Genomic DNA, 20,939 nt, shown 5'->3' with positions numbered 1-20,939 from the left:
CTTCGAGGTCGTTTACGGCTTCAACCCCTTGTCCCCATTGGACATTCTACCTCTTCCTCTACAAGAGCGCACCAACCTCGACGCAAGTTCCCGTGCAAGCTACATAAAGAAGATGCATGAAGATACAAGGCACACCATCGAGCGCCAAGTACAACGACTCGCGACCAAGCTCAACGTCAACAAGCATCCCATGATATTCAACATTGGAGACCTCGTGTGGCTACACCTTCGCAAGGACCGCTTCCCCAACGAACGCAAGTCCAAGCTTCTCCCTCGATCCGACGGACCCTTCAAGGTTCTAGCACGCTACAACAACAACACTTACAAGATCGATCTCCCACGCGACAAGTACAATGTGAGCGACATCTTCAACGTCTCCGATCTCTCCCCGTACCATGGTGATGAGGATTTCGATCCGAGGTCGGATCTTTCACAAGGGGGGGGGGGGAGATGATGCGGAGCATCCTTCGGTCATCCCCATGAACCTTACATCGTCTCACCAAGCACCAAGATGACCCATGACTAGAGCACGAGCTCGAGCTCTCGAGACCGAGGTGGCTTCTCTCCTTAGTGATATATCATATGATCCTCTCGAGACATGGCTACTACCTCAATCCGGAATGTTGTGCATGATTAGGTACCAAGAGGACCCTCCCGATGATGCACATGAAGATGGACAAGACCCCAAGTCCAAGGAAGAAAAGAACCAATGGAAGAAGGCAAAAGCAGCCTCCAGGCACCGGACATCCGACCAGGACCCCGGACATCCGGCCCCTGGAGATCTACACGGCCAGCCCTCTGTAGAAGAAACTACAGCGACCGGACATACGGCGTACAGCCCGGACATCCGGCCCTTCTTCTGAAATCCGGCCTCCCGCCCAGATATCCGGACATGGCATCCCGAATGCTCAGAAGATGGCCCCGACAGCCCGGACATCCGGCCTACGCACCGGACATCCGGCCCTTCCTGCCCGGACATCCGACGCCTCACGAGCCACCGGACATCCAGCCCGACGCCCGGACATCTGGCGCCCTCTGCCTGCGCGCAGTTCCTTTGGGCCATGACCCATGTATCCCTTCGCCCCTTTGACTATGTATACTCCCTCCTCCCATACGTTTTAGGGTTAGCATAGGTTTAGCTCATATTTTGTGTGAGAGCCTTGCTCATCCACTTGGTTACTTCTCCTCGGAGTTCACGACCTCTTCGGAGAAGATCCCACAAGCGGATTCAAGACCCCTTCAAGGGAAGACCCCCAAGACCTCCTCACCAAGAAGATCGGTTACTATTGTATCTTACCTTTATTGATTTTGGATCATATGTTACCTTATGCTTTCGGTGATCTAGCACTCGTGTGATTGATTCCTTGTCGGTTGAGTGTTTCTCTCGTTTTTCCCCGTGATCCCCTTTGTTTTCTTCCACTCGTTCTTCGTGTCCCCCCGTAGGATCCACTCCAAACGTGAAAGGTCGGCCCCATAGGGTTCCGCCCTACATCAGCTTTCCACCAGCCATATATGCATGTAGAATAGCATTATTCTTCCATTACTCTCTATGTGTTACATTGCCAGCATATTCCATGTGCTGACCCATTTTCGGGCTACAACGTTCATGTTGCAGACTTTTCAGACGACGAGTAAGGTGCTTTAGGTCGTGGTTCTATACTCAGTTATGCCGTTGGAGTTGATGGACTCACCTATCTTCCAAGCCTTCCGTTGTTATCGTTATTAGATGGCCTTAAGACATATTTATTGTAATAAGTTCTCCTTTGGAGACATTCGATGTAATAAGTGTGTGATTGCTACTCTGTTATAAATCCTTCAAGTACTATGCGTGTCAGCAGTACTGATCCAGGGATGACATTGATGCACAGAGATCGGACTGTTTGAGGTCTGGTCGCTACACAGTTGGTGCAGTTCCAAGCAGAGCGTCGTGGCGGGATCTACATGTGAAGTGGAGTACATAGCTGCTTCAGAAGCAACGAATGAAGGAGTTTGGATGAAGGAGTTCATATCCAATCTAGGTGTAATACCTAGTGCATCGGGTCCAATAAAAATCTTTGGTGACAATACTGGAGCAATTGCCTTAGCGAAGGAATCCGAATTTCACAAAAAGACCAAACCCATCAAGAGACGCTTCTACTCCATCCGTGATCTAGTCAAGGAGGGTGACATAGAGATTTGCAAAATACATATGGATTTGAATATAGCAGACCCATTGACTAAGCCTCTTCCACTAGCAAAACATGATCAACACCAAGACTCCATGGGCGTTAGAATCATTACAATGTAATCTAGATTATTGACTCTAGTACAATTGGGAGACTGAACGAAATATGCCCTAGAGGCAATAATAAAGTTGTTATTTTATATTTCTTTATTTCATGATAAATGTTTATTATTCATGATAGAATTGTATTAACCGAAAACTTGATACATGTGTGGATACATAGACAAAATAATGTGTCCCTAGTAAGCCTCTACTAGACTAGCTCGTTGATCAAACATGGTTAAGTTTCCTAACCATAGACATGTGTTGTTAGTTGATAAAGGGATCTCATCCTTAGGAGAATGATGTGATGGACAAGACCCGTTCGTTAGCTTAGCATAATGATCGTTGAGTTTTGTTGCTATTGCTTTCTTCATGTCAAATACATATTCCTCCGACTATGAGATTATGAAACTCCCGGATACCGGAGGAATGCCTTGTGTGCTATCAAATGTCACAATGTAACTGAGTGATTATAAAGATGCTCTACAGGTATCTCCGAAGGTGTTTGTTGGGTTGGCATAGATCGATATTAGGATTTGTCACTCCGAGTATCGGAGAGGTATCTCTGGGCTCTCTCGGTAATGCACATCATAAGTAGCCTTGCAAGCAAAGTTAATAATGAGTTAATTAGTTGCAGGATGATGCAATACGAAACAAGCAAAGAGACTTGCCGGTACAAAGATTGAACTAGGTATGAATATACTAACGATCGAATCTCGGGCAAGTAACATACCGATGACAAAGGGAATAACGTATGTTGTCATAACGGTTCGACCGATAAAGATCTTTGTAGAATATGGGGTAGCCAATATGAGCATCCAGGTTTCACTATTGGTTATTGACCAGAGAGGTGTCTCGGTCATGTCTACATAGTTCTCGAACCCGTAGGGTTCGCACGCTTAACGTTCGATGACGATATTGTATTATATGAGTTAAGTGATATGGTGACCAAATGTTGTTTAGAGTCTCGGATGAGATCACAGACATGACGAGGACTCTCGAAATGGTCGAGAGGTAAAGATTGATATATAGGTCGATAGTATTCGAACACCGAAAGTGTTCCGATGGGTACCGGATACATATCAGGTCACTGGAAGGGGTTCCGGGCACCCCTGGCAAAAGATATGAGCCTTATGGGCCAAGAGGGGAAACACAACAGCCACCAGGGGCTGCTGTGCCCCCCATATGGGCCACACTAGAGGATAAGGAAAGAGTGGAAGGGAGAAGGAAAGGGGGGATTCGGCCTCCCCCTTCCGTCCCTCCTCCCTCCTCTTTCCTCCCCTCCGGTAAATAAGGAAAGGGGGCGTCGGCCATAGGAAGGGCCGAAGTAGGATTCGGCCTACTTGGGCGCCTCCTTGGTTGCTTCGCCTCTCCCCCACCTATATATATATATATGTGTGTGTGTGTGTGTGTGTGTGTGTGTGTGTGTGTGTGTGTGTGTGTGTGTGTGTGTGTGTGTGTGTGTGTGTGTGTGTGTGTGAGGCGCCTCTAGCACACCTCAGACTATTGCATAGCCGCGTGCGACGCCCCCCTCCATTGTTTACCCCCATGGTCATATCTTCGTAGTGCTTAGGCAAAGCCCTGCGCTGATCACTTCACCATCACTGTCACCACACCATCGTGCTGACGGAACTCATCTACTCCCTCGACATGTTGTTGGATCAAGAGGGTGAGGAACGTCATCGAGCTGAACGTGTGTAGAACTCTGATGTGTCGTACGTTCGGTACTTGATCGGTCGAAGCTAGAAGAAGTTCGACTACATCAACCACGTTGTCAAACGCTTCCGCTTTCGGTCTACGAGGGTACATAGACACACTCTCCCCCTCTCGTTGCTTTGCATCTCCTAGATTGATCTTGCTTGAGTGTAGGAATTTTTTTGAAATTGCATGCTACGTTCCCCTACAGGAACAACCAGAGGGAAGGTAGGAGCAGCCGCCGGCTCGCCGGAGAAGCGACTTGGGTCTATCTTAGGGTGGTAGGTGACCCCAGTATCTATCTTAGGGGTGTGGGGGCTGGTGCAGGTTCGCCGAAAGAAAAACAGGTCATCGCTGGGTTAGAGGGATGGCTGGGGGCGGTGACAGCATGGGGGTGTGGGCGTCAGTTGATGGAAAGGTGGGGTGGCGAGGCAGCCGCAGGCGGCAGAGGAAGGCGGTTAGGCCTGAGCTGGATCGGCAGGGGTGAGAGAAAGAAGAAAAACAATACATACTGTTCTGAGGTGGAAGATGAAGCATTGTCCATTGGATCAAAATCCGACAGTTGAGATTGGATGGGGAGAATTGACTGACCATTTTCAATTTTTGTGGCGACTAGCCTAGCCGCTCCCAAAAAAATATCTCAACCGAACTGACCCAAGTAGAATACATGTGCATTATATGTAGTACAATTTGCATGTGAAAATTAAAGCTCTGAAATAAACTAGACTAGCTCGGATTTCTGTTTATCTATAAACTTATAGTAACACCATATGGCTACTATATATGTCACTAGTGACGTAAACTGGATTCTACCACGTTTAATAATTCGCGGAGAATGGTACTTTACGAGGTATGGCAGGCAGGTCCGCGTCTTGAGGAACATGAATTAACAGTGCACAAATGGCGATGATTAATCAGGTAGAAGAATTGATAGGATATAATATTGTATACTACACAATCCCTGATGTAGTTCATGCATGCTTCCAAACATGCAACACAACTACTGGAGACAATGTATGCCGACCTACCTTCTTTTTGCGGGAAATATGCCGACCTACTTTAGCATGTGCGGACGCAAAGATCAATCATATATTACCAATTGGGTGCTGACGAGGACGACACATGGCCCTAGTACATGCCATATCGGGGGGGGGGGGGGGGGGGGTGGCGGGGAATATTGGCAAATGAGCGAGTTGCATCTGGATGTTGAAGAAATTAATGAGTTAATTTCTCTGGACCTGCACCAACAAAAAAATATATGCTCCCTCCGATTCAAATTAATTGATGCAGCTCTATTCAATCTAAAATGAACATTGTAGAGTCCGCGTCAATTAATTCGGATCGAATGAAGTAGTACATATGTGAGCTGCATATCAGCCTATGCTATTTGATGAATTTTGTAATGTACTACTTCAAGGGTATCTGATCTCAAGTTAAGTAGTTGCAATAAAGGTTAGTAGACTTTGTACATGGAAGGTCACCGCACAATGGCAAAATGACGCCTCGATGTTTTTTGAACAAGTTCGGTTGTGTCATTAGAGCGTGGCTCAATCCTATGTTAGTAGAGTGTTGAGAGAGACTTTATCGATGACACGAGTCAGTACGGGACTCCTTGAGGCTAACTCCAGACTTCTTCTTCTTAATGCCAATCCAAGTCATTCAAGACTCCTTGGACTCAGACCCTAAGTTCTCTAAGTGAATCTTGGAGCTCTAGTGCCTTTCCCCTGTAGTTTTGATTCAATGAAATGAGAGTGAATAGGATATAGGGTCACTGAATTAGTATTTTGTCCACTAGTCCATGGTGAACTAGAGAAGAGGGAGTGGTGTGTTATAGTATATCTTTGTATCCCGTTGTAATCTCAACCTCCTTCCCTATTCCTTGTTCTACTCAAACTCTGTAACTCTTCCTTGTACGCCAAAGCAAGGCTTCGACCCACATCAATATATATCAGACGCGGCTCCCCTCGAGGGAGTAGGAACGCTTATTATCTTTCATGGTAATCAGAGCCACCGCTTCTCATACATCTAGCTACACACCAAAACCCTAAAACCGCATACCATCGTCTCCATGGCTTCTTCAGCCGGCGTCGCTCTCAACCTCGGTTCGCCGCCATCTAAGAAGCTTGCAAGAGGAAAATTTATCCTCTGGAAGACCCAAGTTCTCCCAGCCCTACGAGGTGCGTAGGTAGCCGGGCTCCTGGACAACTCTGACGCCGCTCCGCCCAAGATGGTGGAGATCACAAAGGCGGACAAGACTACGACCCTAGAGTTGAATCCTCTGTACGGGCTCTGGATTGCCAAAGACCAGCAGGTCCTGTCATATCCTCTCATTTATATGTCTCCAGAAATCCTTGTGTGCGTCGTCAGGAAGGAATCCACTTACGAGCTCTGGACGACGGTGACAAATTTCTTCGCCTCGCAATCACAGTCCCGGATTGCCAAGAAGGGCACCATGTCAAGCTCGGCATATATGGCGAAGACGAAGAGCCTTGGGGATGAACTAGCTGCTGCTGGTCGTCTCGTCTCTGATCCGGAGATGGTGAACTACATCTTGGCAGGACTGGATCGCGACTACGACTCCGTGGTGGCGGCGATTGGCGCTGTCAAGCATACGATGACCTCTTCGCTCAGATCTCTGCCTTTGATCAAAGGATGGAGATGTTGGGTGACTTGTCTTCAGGCGGGTTTCATTCATCTGCCAACACGGTCTATTGAGGCCGCGGCCAGTCCGCAGCAGATCTCGCGGGCGAGGAGGAAGGGGGCGCGGCCGTGGTGACCATGGTGACCGCCAGCCCTCTCCTGCAAATAGAGGCAGCGGATTCAGAGGACGCCCTCGACAACAACAGTAACAACAGGTGTGTGAGCAGCAACACGACTATCCTGAGTGTCAGATATGCTACAGGCATCATCCAGGAGGTGCACGTGTCTGCTGGTGGCGCTATGAAGAGAATGATCAAGGAGAAAAGGAGGCGCATGCTGTCTCCTATGGCGTGGACACTAACTGGTGTGCCGACAGTGCAGCAACGAATCACATCACAGGTGAACTTGACAAGTTGGCGATACGGGAGAAATACAACGGAGGCGACCAAATTCGCACGACAAGCGGTTCTGGTATGAATATCACACACATTGGTAGTTCAATTGTTAAAAACCCCATGAAAAATTTGCACTTGAAAGATGTCTTCCATGTTCCTCAAACTTCAAAAAAATTTGTTTCCGTTCATCGATTCACCCTTGATAACAATGTTCTTATAGAATTCTATCTTTATTTTTTCTTGGTTAAGGACTTGAGAACAAGGAAAATCATTTTTAGAGGACGGTGCGTGGGAGGCCTCTATCCACTCATATCATCATCATCATCTTCATGGTCCAATAAACAAGCAAACATTGTCACCAAGCCATCAACATCAAGGTGGCATAGTCGTTTAGGTCATCCATCTTTAGTCATAGTTAAATATGTTCTTAGTAAAAATAAACTCTCTTATGAGAATAGTATTGAGTAAGTTTGTGATCCGCGTCAACAAGCAAAAAGTCATCAATTAGCTTACCCCACCTCTACTAGTGTGTCTACTGCTCCTCTAATAGTGTTGAGTAAGTTTGTGATCCTCGTCTGCACTTTGGTTAAGTAGGGCGCAAACTAGCAGATTAATTAGCCAGCCACTTGTTTTTCAGCGAGACCTGCACGTGCTCTGTCACCCATGACATGAAGATGGACGTGACATGGCAATAAGAGTACGCTTTGCGTGAACATGTTAATCGATCTGCCGACACGATCGAGATCGATCTATCATCTGCCCTAACTAATCTCAACAAATGCCTGGTGCGTCGATGGAAACATATAATCCAAGGGAAACGACTATTCCCGGATGATTAGGTGGACAGGATCATATATGCGCACCACGATGGGCGCCACATGATTAGCTGACAGAGTAATCAAGCCGTTGAAAAGTTGTACTAACACTGCTGTTGCATGCATCATGCATGGATCTACACGTAAGGATCCTCCTCGATCATTACTTCGTCAGGTGCTGTCCCTGCCGATTCTCAAATCGAACGGCCAGGCCCCTGACAGCCTGCATGCGCGCAGGTAAGATCGCACGCCGGCTCCTGCACGCACGCACGGACGTACGCAGGCTATCTGCCAGTACTGCTAGCCCAGTTATCTGCTCTGACGGACCAATGATCGAGAGTCTATAATACGCCTGCAGAGACGCACGTGGCGCGTGACATCCGGATCGTCGATCACGTCACGTCAAGGCATGCACACGTATCCTACCTACGTACGTACTTCAAAATGGCTGCATACACGCAGGTGGTATTGGCGAGACCAACCGTGTGTTATCCTTTTGGATCACGCGGCGCACGTACGTACACGCGTATACGTGGAGCCACGGCATGCCTACGTGCATGCATGCATGGTTTTATGTAGTGTGGGTGCACTGCAGGCTGATCTTGCTGGCGAGCTTTCGAGTTGATCATGAAATATATGCCTCGACCACATGGAGGGGCCTGTAAGAAACTCTAACAGTTCCCAACAACCGGTCAGAGGAGGATAAATTCAGTTTTTCTCTTCTAACCAGCATCTAGCCGAACCCCCAAAACCTTAGGGTAGTAAAAAGTAGCTCGTGACTCCTAAATATGCTTGACTTCGCGGCTGCGGAGTAAAATCCAACACGCCACCTCGCCTCTCCTCCCCCAGTTCCTGTCGCCCAATCCCCGCCGGCGAGGCCCCTACCTCACCTGCACCCACTCTGAAGACGGCTCGCCGTCGATAATGGCCGGATCCCATCGTCGCCGCTGCCCATAGCCCATCCTCAGCGTTGATCCGTGCCACTGCCCGACTTCCTTGACCTCCAACCACTGCCGCCACATGGGCAATACATCAACGTGCGGCAGCACCGATGGGAAACTCGGTGGCAGGCGGTGCGCGGGTACGACATCATGTCGGTCCAGCTGCATGGTGCCGACGGTCACCCCAACTTTCCTCCTGGAAGGCTGTCATGGTTGGAGCCCGCCAACTAGCGGGTTGCCACAACACCGTAGAGGAGAGAAGACCGGGAGGCCCGCGAGCGCCTCACGACGGAGCAAGCCAACGAGGACTACATGTCGGAGCTCCATCGCAACTACTCGGAGCGCGTTGAGGCGGAGCATCGACTCTATGAGTACTATGTGGCTGAGGCGACACAAGTCATCAATCTTTCCAACGACTCCGATGGCGATGTCGGCGGCAATGGTGCGCGATGGGACCCTATGATCGGCGGGCTGACCGAATCAGATTGGAAGTGGCTCGAGAATGAGACGGATAACAAATAGCTTAGTACTTCCTCTATAAAGTAACAGTTTTGCTAGAACTTATCTAGATGAGATATAATTTGGTCTCATTCACCTTTTATAGCCACACTAGTAGAAAAAGGGCTTATTGTCCCGTTTCGTAAGGGCCATTTGACCCGGTTGTTGAACTGGGGCTAAAGTGTCGGTACTAATGCCTTAGACCTTTAGTCCTGGTTCTTACACAAACCGGGGCAGATGGGCCTACACGTGGCCGGTGCGGCGAGCCCAGGCAGGAGGCCCTTTGGTCCCGGTTGGTGGCACCAACCGGGACCAATAGGCATCCACACGTCAGCATTTCAGGGGCTGGGTTTTTTTAAGGGAGGGGAGGGTTTAGGGGGTTAATTTAGGTGTTTCATATATTGTGTTAGCTAGCTAACTAATAGAGAGAGAAGTGTCCCCTCTTATCACCGTTCTTGGTCGACGCTACGTACTATACGTATAGAGAGGACTAGACACGGTAGCTAGTAAGCAAATGAAGGAAACAGAAGATCGTCATGAACATATGCATACAGAGAGAAGCGAGGACCAATGGTTGTGGGCCAGGAGCGAGGACCATTGGTCCCGGTTCGTGCCTAGAACCGGGACAAATGGATCCAGACGAACCGGGACCAATGCACACGAGGCCCCGGCCGCCCCCCTGGGCTCATGAACCGGGACTAATGTCCCCCATGGGTCCTGGTTCGTGAAGAACCGGGACTAATGGGCTGGCTAGGCCCGAACCAAAGCCCTGCTTTTTCTACTAGTGCCATTGGATGTGATGCTATAAGATGCGTGTGTGTCGGCGTGTGTTGTATCTGTTCTTGTTTTCAAAATGAATGAGACCAAATTATATCTCATCTAGATGAGTTCTAGGTACTTCCATAAAGTAATATAAGAGTGTTTAGAACACTACGAGTAAGTTCTAGTCTAAATTTCGATTAAGTTATCTAATTATGTATGTAAAATATTCCGAATCTACACCGAGTTTTGTTTTAGTAAGTTTTGTGTACTAGTTTGAACCAAATTTGTATTTATGTGTCACTCATTTTTCTTACTCCGCTAAGTATCAGGGATCGGTTACAAACGGTCCTTTTTAGAGGAGCAAGCGTGGTTCTCTCAAGGATACTCAGCGGTATCCTCCACTAAATTTTAAGGGATCGGTCAGAGTTGCTCTAAACGTAGGCAAAGCTATGGCGCAATCATCGTTTGCCGATGTTGCGGCGCACAGTTTGTGCTAATTTTTCTGTTGTAAGCCTGATAATTTAACGCGAGTGCAGTGTCACTGTTTGTCTGACTGTCGGCCACGATTATGTATGGTACGTGATCGGCCTCTGACCCTGTGTGAGGAAATGTTGCGTCAGAATTACATCAATGACAAATGCCGCAGCACGCGACAAATTCAAGGATGCTTCCGGAGGACACACGGACACGGTCGAAAGGGCAGAGAGATAGGCTAACGTTAACATCAGCCGGTCGATCTGTTTGGAACATGCCGTGCCAGTGCAATGATACAAGATCCACCTGCCAATGCATGCAAAGCCGTACGTGGACCATGCATGCACAAATGCAGTAGCCCGGATAGCTTGGGCACCGACACTTATTAGCCTAGCCTAACGTACGCGCGATTTTCCTAATTATTGGCGCAGGGCCGTCATATGAATGCAAGCAACCAACGCCAGGCACGCACCAACGTAATCATGCATGGCGCTGATGATAGAATCGTACTTAGCACACGCACGTACAGTGTCAAGTTACTATTATTGACAGCGAATAATTTGGACACATTTCATCTCTAGCCTGCCTAGCCAGCCAGCCATCCATGATCAGAAAAAGCTAGCATGCCATATCATTTCCAAATGACAAGTCTGCACCCTTTACTGGATGTACCGTCTTTTTTTAGCAATAGTGCTTATGCTCTGATAAAAAACCTGCACGTACAAGATTGTGACGGGTGTTTTCTCTAGTGTTGTCATCTAAGACATTCGTTTGGGCGAGAGACGGGACCAGGAGAATCATCCGGTCGTCCGATTCACAAGAAACATTGGCCCAAACATATAGGCGAACATATAATCTACTCCCTCCATTCCTAAATAATTGTCTTTCTAGAGATTTCAACAAGTGACTACATACGGAAAAAAATGAGTGAATCTACACTCTAAAACATGTCTACATACATCCGTATGTTGTAGTCTATTTGAGATGGCTAGAAAGACAATTATTTGCGAACGGAGGGAGTAGAAAAAACATACATGCAAAAAAATATTACTCTCTCCGTCCATGTTACGGAATGTGATTTCTTCGTGAAACTTCATATGCGAGTATACCGGTTGAATATGTATATTATAAAAATAAATTCTGACTTTTTGATTTTTTCTAGCATTTTTATGAATTTATATTCATAAAGGGTGCGCGAACCCATGTTCACCAAATCCACGTCCCTTACTAATGACATATTCTTATATTGGCACTGATCACACTCCAAGGAGCAAATGGATGAGGCCATTTTCTCTTCTAAATTTACTTCAGCCCGGGGCCAAATGGCTTCTCCATTCCTTTCTTCAACAAACTTTCGGGAATACATCCTTAGTCTAGAAGATTTTGCCTGCGCACTGTTAACATCTCTCGCCTTAACTACACGATTCTCACTAATTCTCAAAGTGAAAAAAGGCAGATAAGGTTCGTCTATTTAGAACTATTGCCCTTATTAACAATACTGCTAATTCTCTTCCAAGGCCTTTGCTGCTAGACTATCTCCTCTTACTCATAAGGCGATAATTGTCGGGATTCATTGCATGGAAAACACAAATATTTTCTACGAGAGAAAAATTCACCCATGATCTAATCTACTATGTGATCGCAACGAGTTGGAGAGTGTATACATACCCTTGTAGACTGAGAGCGGAAACGTTGTAATGAATGTGGTTGGCATAGTCGTACTTTCTCCACTATAGAATCCGATCAAGCACCGCACGAACGACACCTCCGAGATATGCACACGTACGGCTCAGTGACATATCCTTCTTCTTGATCTAGCAAGCGAGGGACAGATATATGAGATCTAGGCCAGCAGCATGACGGTGTGGTGGTGGAGTTATGGTGGAGCTCTGCAGAGCTTCACTAAGAACTACGCGGATGAGGGACATATGGAACGAGAGGGAGGCGGCCAGAAAACGGGGTGTGATGTGCTGCGTCCAGCCCCTCCCTCCTCTATTTATAGGCATGGGGGAGGAGGCTTGTCCCCTCCTCCAAGACTCTTACGGATGTGCATCGAAGTGGGGAAGGAAACATCCTCCTTGCTTCCGCACCGATCGTGATCCCTCCTTTTTAGGGATCTTGATCTTATCCCTTTGGGATTTGCCCATTCCTTTTAGGAGGGGATTTTGGTGCATATGGACTAGAGATGTGGCACCATGGCCCACCACCCACGTCCATGTGGGCCCTTCCATGCAGGTGGGCCCTGTCGGTGTCAAAACCGGCGGATCTCGGGTAGGGGGTTCTGAACTGTGCGTCTAAGGCTAATGGTAACAGGAGGCGGGGGACACAATGTTTACCCAGGTTTGGACCCTCTCGATGGAGGTAATACCCTACTTCCTGCTTGATTGATCTTGATGATATGAGTATTACAAGAGTTGATCTACCACGAGATCGTAGAGGCTAACCCTAGAAGCTAGCCTATGATTATGATTGTTGTTGTCCTACGGACTAAACCCTCCGGTTTATATAGACACCGGAGGGGGCTAGGGTTACACAGAGTCGGTTACAGAGAAGGGAATCTACATATCTGAATTGCCAAGCTTGCCTTCCACGCAAAGGAGAGTCCAACCCGGACACGGGACGAAGTCTTCAATCTTGTATCTTCATAGTCCAACAGTCCGGCATAAGTTTATAGTCCGGCTGTCCGAGGACCCCCTAATCCAGGACTCCCTCAGTAGCCCCCGAACCAGGCTTCAATGACGATGAGTCCGATGCGCAGATTGTCTTCGGCATTGCAAGGTGGGTTCTTCTCCAAATTCTCCAGAGTACCTGTTGTAATGAGCAGTGTCTAGCTTCCCATTAATGTTGCGCTCACCGACTTCTATACCTTAATAATGTTAGTCTCCACGTGTCGAGCCAATGCGAGAAGTCAGTGCATTTTTACACTTGCCACCCAGACCATGTAAGTAAATCATCTATTAAAGAGACGGGGATCCTCAGATCCAAATCACACCATCTTCCCCAAGCGAGGATTCATCAGAGCACGCCCGAAAAGACCATCCCCTCATGGTCGGCCGCCGTAGCTCCTCTCACTCCCGTAGCGCTAAGCCAGGTGATTGGGAGAAGTGTACCATATCCCACGGCCAATTGGTGGAGTTGCAGACCCAGGGGTTTCTCCCACCTGCATATCTTGTCCCTGTCCGAGCCGGATTAGCCACTTATGACGGCGGGTAGCAAGCGGAGAGTTTCCCAAACCCATCCAGGGGGGAGCGAGTATGCCTTGTCCCTTACTTGCTAAGGGGCATCGGATTTCCAATCCATCCGTTCCTCCGTGGGCTCCTGGAGTATTATGGCCTCCAGCTGCACAACTTCACTCCTGCCTCCATCCTCCACATCGCAGGTTACGTCACCCTTTGTGAGCTATTTCTGGGCTACGAAGCTCATTTTGAGCTATGGAAAAGGTTGTTCTGCCTCGTCCCTCGCAATCAGGAGGGATCAATATACCAAGTGGGCGGAGCCGAAATATGGCGCATCGCCGGGACCGGATACCTGTTCGGCACTCCGAAGAAGACACCCGAAGATTGGCCTTTCGAGTGGTTTTACATAGAGGACGTCTCCCTCCCTGACCCTATCCGGATGGGTCTTACCGAGTTCACAAATGCCCCATTAAAGAGACGCCGAAGTTGGCGTCCCCGGAGCCCCCAGGAGGAAGATAGCAGAGAGGTCCTTCAACTGATGGGCAGGATAAAAACTCTCGCCAAATCAGGATTGACAATAATCGAGGTTATGTCAATATGCATAATGTGGGGGGTGCAGCCACTCCAGTATCGAGGGCATCCCATGTGGCACTTCAATGGAGAAGACGATGCCAGACGTTGCGGTCGTGAAGGTCCGGACTCCACCACCGCTCTGGCGAAAATATTGTCCGATTTGTATAAAGGAGAAGAAGAGGAGTTCATCTGCATTAAGCCACGGGATGGATTTTCCCTATACAACCCCCCTAGCTAGGTGAGTTGCCCTCTTTTACTCAACTCTATTCATTCCCGCAGTCTTTCATCACAAATATTCACCTTGCCAGTTCATAACAGGAACTGCGAAAGGCTGTGAGGGAGGTCCACAGCCCGCCTCCATAGCCAGAGGACCACAACCGGGCCCTCGACCCCGTTCTCGAAGAAGATCCGGACGTATTTGTGGAGCTCATCGACAGGATGTTTTACCAGGCAAGCTGTGACGGCGCCTTGGTGGCCATCATTGCCGACTATCCTGGCCTCCTCCCTGCATCACATGTAAGTAAAACCGGAGTCCTAACTTCCAAGAAGGAAACCTTCTTTACACCTTACCCACCGCACATGTATTGCCCTTTATAGGGAAGGCCGTCGGGGCGCCGTGTCGAACCCATGGCGACTCACCAACAAGGGGCGCCCAAGCTGGGTAGGCTTAAAAGGAAAGCGGTCAGGACCGAGACGCCATCTAAGAGGTATGATTTAAAACCTGCTCCATGATTATCATCTTTGAAATATAACAATGTCCGCCGTGCCTTGGCAGAAAGAGTATTCGCCGGACTGTGTCCGGAGATCCTGCCGGCCACACCTCTACCAGCCGGACTCCAGAACCGGCCTCGAGGGGGAGGCTAACATGGGGACAACACTGGACGATCCTCCTATAGAGGATGCAGACAGAATATCCGCTACAAATTCCAAGGTGGAGAGCGCCATAAATCATTTGCGTCGGCAGGCCGTACTCCGCGACCCTAATTTCTCCGAAGAGGCGTTCAATGCCTTCAACTCGGGAGACGCATACATCCGAGCTGCTCAAGATGTGCTTGCTAGACCCACAGACCAGTACTTAAAAGATATACGGGTAAGAAAAATCTAATAATTATGTATATCAGTAGCCCCTGAGACTTGAAACAGTTGGCACAACTGATTTAAGGATCATTGTATGAATAGGTTCTTACAGAGAAGAATACCCATTTGTCTCAAGAGCTGGAGGAGTGTAAATCCCAGCTAAGGGCCGCAGTTGCCGGAAAGGAGGAATCCAAGGAGGCCTCATCTGGTAATATGTTTATCGACCGATAGAAAACGTAATTACGTGTACCAGTTAGTATTCGTCATGTTTGGAAATCTAACACTAGATTCCACAGGCAATCCCAGAGCGAATCCAGAGTTCCTGCAAGAGGATGAACAACGAGCTCAACGACAACTAGAGGCTGGCGAGCGTGTACTTACACGGGTTAGGCGAGAGAAAAACGATCTCCAGGATGCCAATACCCGGCTGGGCGTGGAATTGAAAGATGTTCAGGCCCAGCTTGCGGACTCCGTGAAGGAGAACATGAGGCTTCAACGCGGCATTTTTAGTATGCACTCAAACGAACCTTTATATAGTTCGGCGAAGTAACAGGCTAACAGAGTTATGTCTGTAGGTATGCTGACTGGTCTCCCGAAGAGGAGATGCCTGGATCCGCAGGCGATCTTCTGCAAGAGCTTTCGCAACTGCACGAACAACTTTGGCAGGTAATGCAGGGTGTTGCCCAGCCCTTGTGGCCATCCGCCTCCCTGCTAGGAAGCATGGGGGAGCTTGTACAGCTGCTCAAGGGAGCGCGGCGGCATTTCCGATTATGGAAGATATCTTCCTGTCGACAAGGTGTGAGGGAAGCTTGGGCCATGGTGAAAACACGGTACACCAAGCTTGATCTGAATCACATGGCCCGGGTCGGGCCTGTAGGGTCAGGTGGGAAAGAGATTCCCGTTAGTCTGGTATATGACCAGGTAGGATTAGCCGCAAAGTATTCCCAATAGGATTGTAGGCTAGACAACCTGTTGGATGGTATAGAAGAAGAATTTAGCCAGTCTAAGTGACTGTGTACTTCAATTGACATATTTTCTCCCTAGCCGGATTGTAAATCATTTGTCATGGCGGACCTTTTTGCTTCAGCTTCCGAACCCGATAGTCTGGAGTGTTTCCAAATACACGCTCAGTTATGTAAGCCGGGGTATGCATGGAAACCAGGCGTGGGGGTCATAAGTGCTTGAACAGACAAGTACCCAACTAGCTATGTTATATTACATGGATAGTAAGAAACATCTTTGAGGGAGAATAGTTCCATTAAGGGTTCCTTTCCCTGGGTATGCATGCATTAATGTGCATGTCCGAACTGCGAACAGAGACGCAGTATATGAAAACATCAGGGGGTTTGTATTGTAATAGGTAAGAAACATCTTTAGTCACTACAAAAAAATACACTTCCGTGATGATACGTGTTTGTCACAGTAGGTCGCATTTTTTGTCAAGCATGTACATCCATGAAGATTTTATGACAGAATCAAGATAGTCATACCTGTGCTGTCGTAGAAGTGTTCCATGACATTACCAAAATTATCATCATGGAAGTGTCCACTTCCATGACGATAAATCGCGCGTCACAGAAGTGCTTTTGTCAAGGATGACCGACACATGGCATCCACCGTAACGGAATGTCGTTAAGCTATCGGGTCGGGTTTTGCATCCGATAACCCGTTAACAGCCCCGACCAATGGGAATTTTCCATGTGTAAAATCATCATTGGCTGGAGGAAACACGTGTCGGCTCATCATTGGGACAGATGTCATCCACTCATTGAACAGAAGGTGCCTATGATACGTCGACACGTGGCACGACCCAACAGAGGCCCATTCTTGTGAAAAGGCTGGCCCGTTTGACTTGGTCAAAAGGTGGCGGGCTGGCCCATGGAAAGCCTATTAACGACATGTTCACATATAGCCCATTTACATCCCGCTAACCCAAGGCCCGTTACGCCCTATCCAAATTAGGCCCAGTAGTGTCATCTGGGCCATCCAATATGATTCCAACCCGTTTTCACTTCTGGCCCATGTATGGCCCATGACGTCTTTCGGCCCATATGAGGCCCTTTGTAACTCTTGGCCTATTAACGGCCCGTGGTGAAACTGGCCCGTAATGAACTGTGTATCACCTTACACCCATTAATGGCCGATGGTGAAACTAGCCCGTAATGAATAGTGTATCACCTTAAACCCATTAACGACCCGTTATTCCGTTGGGCCGTTTCCAGCCCATGTTATCTTTCGGCCCTCTCAGAGCCCATTTATTCTTGGGCTCATTTCCAGCATTTGTTTACTTACGGCCCATTACTGTCATTTTCTGCTTGTGGGCCAAATTCAACCTGTGGTTACAATCGGCCCGTTTGTGGTACGTTAATATGTTGGGCCGTTTTCATAGCGTCATCAAATACGGCCTATTAACGATGGCCCGTTATGGTTGGCCCATGAACGGATGATTCCAACTCTAGCTCGTTTACGGCCATAATGCGGTCTGTTTGGCCCATGTTTGGCCAATCGATCATACGACCCGTATAAGGCCCATTGATGATATGGCCCACAAAAGGCCCATTGTTTCTACGGCCCGTAGGAGGCCCATTGTTTCTACGGCCCGTAGAAGGTCCACTGTTTCTACGGCCAGTAGGAGGCCCAGTGTCACTATAGTAAATATTAGCCCATGGTTATTGTGGCCTAGTTTTAAAAAATAGGTTATTGCAGCCACTAGCAAACCGCGGAAAAAGATCTTCAATGACTACAAGCAAACGAATAAACAAGACAACAAGAAAATAAATAAGAAAGCAACTAACGCTAGGCTATCACGGCTATTACACATATTACATCCACTAGGCATCAAAGTTTGCCACCAGTGCAAATATAAGGAACAAAGCAGCATATCATATACACTGGTTGTCAAAGTTGGCGACCCACACAAATAAACGCCGCAACAAAACAAATCCAGAACTAAAACCACTTCAGAAGATCTCAAGAAACAATATCCTGGGTACCCATAATGCTGGCAAGATGCTTAGCAAGCTTATTAACTTTCTCTTGTTTGGCGCTTAAATCCTCCAACACTTGCTGTTGCACCAGGAAATATGCATCTGAATTCTGCAGGGACTTCCTTAGTCCTTCAGCTTCCTGTCGCAGCACATCTAATCGATGTCTTTCAACTTGAAGTTGAGACTCAAGAAGACGAACTGATTCAGGCAGCGAGTTCGAAGAGCTTGTGCCAGCAGTAGTGGCCAGTAACTCGCACACTACATTAAGACATGACTTTTGGGTTCTCTCACTATCGTCAAGATAGTTTTTATCAGCTTTCTTGGAGACCAACAGGGATGTCTCACTATCTTGAACCTTATCTGCATTACTTCCTTTACCATTGGATAACGTGGTACTGTTCTCCAATATTTTGTCCGCATTCTAAAAAAGAAACAAGCAGACACATCACATGTTTACCATGTTGTATATGAAACTCATTTTGGTAAATGAGTTCAGTAGTAAAGTGGACAGGATAACAGCATGAAACAAACATATATCTATGTACCATGGTCACTTTATGGTCTATATCATTCTAGTTTTTGTTGCCAAATCAAGATAGAGACACAGTTCAAATAATATTTGTTCACGACAAAGCAGAATAGACAGAATATAAGTGTGGGTAACTATAGAGGAATAACAACACTTTTGGAGCTCGTTGACAGGACGTTTTACCAGGCTAGCTGTGACGGTGGTTTGGTGGCCATCATAGCCGACTATCCTGGCCTACTCCCTGCATCATATGTAAGTAAACCCAGAGTCTTAACCTCCGAGAAGGATCCCTTCTTTATGCCTTACCCACCGCACACATATTGCGCTTTATAGGGAAGGTCATCGGGGCACCGTGCCGGACCCGCGGCGACTCACCAACAAGGGGCGCCCAAGCCGGGTAGGCTTAAAAGGAAGGCGGTCAGGACCGAGATGCCATTGCAGAGGTATGATTTAAAACCTGCTCCGTGATTATCATCTTTAAAATATAACAATGTCCATTGACCCCTGGCAGAAAAAGCACCCGCCGGACTGTGTACGGAGATCCTGCCGGCCATGCCTCCACCAGTCGGACTCCAGAACCGGATTCAAGGGTAGAGGCTAACATGGGGACAACGCCGGACGGTCCTCCTATAGAGGATGCGGATAGAATATCTGCTACAAATTCCGAGGTGGAGAGCGCTATGAACCACAGGCGTCGACGGACTGTACTCCGCGACCCTAATTTCTCCGAAGAGGTGTTGAATGCCTTCAACTCGGGAGACGCATACATCCGAGCTGCTCAAGGTGGGCTTGCTAGAGCCACAAACCAGTATTTAAAGGATATACGGGTAAGAAAAATCTGATAATTATGTATATCAGTAGCCCCTAAGACTTGAAATAGTTGGCACAACTGATTTAAGGATCATTGTATGCATAGGTTCTTATAGAGAAGAACATCCATTTGTCTCAAGAGATGGAGGAGTGCAAAGCCCAGCTACGGGCCGCAATTGCCGGAATGGAGGAATCCAAGAAGGCCTCATCTGGTAGTACTTGTCTCGTGTACTAGTTAGTATTCGACATGCTCGCAAATCTAATAATAGATTCTGCAGACAATCCCAGAGTGAATCCGGAGATCGTACAAGAGGATGAGGAACATGCTCAACGATAGCTAGAGGCTGGCGATCGCGTGCTTACCCGGGTTAGGCGAGAGAAAAACGATGTCCAGGATGCCAATACCTGGCTGGGTGTTGAATTGGAAGATGTTCGGGCCCAGCTTGCTGACTCCGTGAAGGAGAACAAGAGGCTTTGACGCGGCATTTTTAGTATGTGCTCAAACAAACCTTTATACAATTCGGCGAAGAAATGGGCTAACAGAGTTATGTATGTAGGTATGCTGACAGGTCGTGCAGAAGAGGAGATGCCCGGATCTGCAGGCGATCTTCTGCAAGAGCTTTCACAACTGCATGAACAAGTTCGGCAGGTGCTGGAGGGTCTTGCCCAGGCCTTGTGGCCATCCACCTCCCTGCTAGGAGGCATGGGGGAGATTGTAGAGATGCTCAAGGGAGCGCGGCGGCGCTTCCGATTATGGAAGATATCGGCCTGCCGACAAGGTGCGAGGGAGACCTGGGCCATGGTGAAGACGCGGTATACCTAGGTTGATCCGAATCACATGGCCTAGGTCGGACCTGTAGGGTCAGATGGGAAAGAGATTCCCGTTAGTCTGGTATATGACCAGGTAGGATTAGCCGCAAAGTATTCCCAATAGGATTTTAGGCTAGACAACCTGTTGGATGGTATAGAAGAAGAATTTAGCCAGTCTAAGTGACTGTGTACTTCAATTGACATATTTTGTCCCTAGACGGATTGTAAATCATTTGTCATGGCGAACCTTTTCGCTTCAACCTCCGGACCTGACAGTCCAGAGTGTATCCGAATACCCACTTAGTTATGTAAACTGGGGTACACGTGGAAACCAGGCGTAGGGGTCATAAGTGCTTGAACTGACAAGTACCCAACTAGCTATGTTATATTACATGGATAGTAAGAAACATCTTCCAGGGAGAATAGTTCTGTTAAGGGTTCCATTCCCTGGGCACGCATGCATTAATGTGCATGTCCGAACTGCGAAAAGA

The sequence above is a fragment of the Triticum aestivum genome, chromosome 7B (assembly GCF_018294505.1).
Source record: "Triticum aestivum cultivar Chinese Spring chromosome 7B, IWGSC CS RefSeq v2.1, whole genome shotgun sequence".
NCBI lineage: Eukaryota > Viridiplantae > Streptophyta > Magnoliopsida > Poales > Poaceae > Triticum > Triticum aestivum.
The sequence above is the reverse complement of the archived record's forward strand: the minus strand, read 5'-3'. Positions refer to the sequence as shown.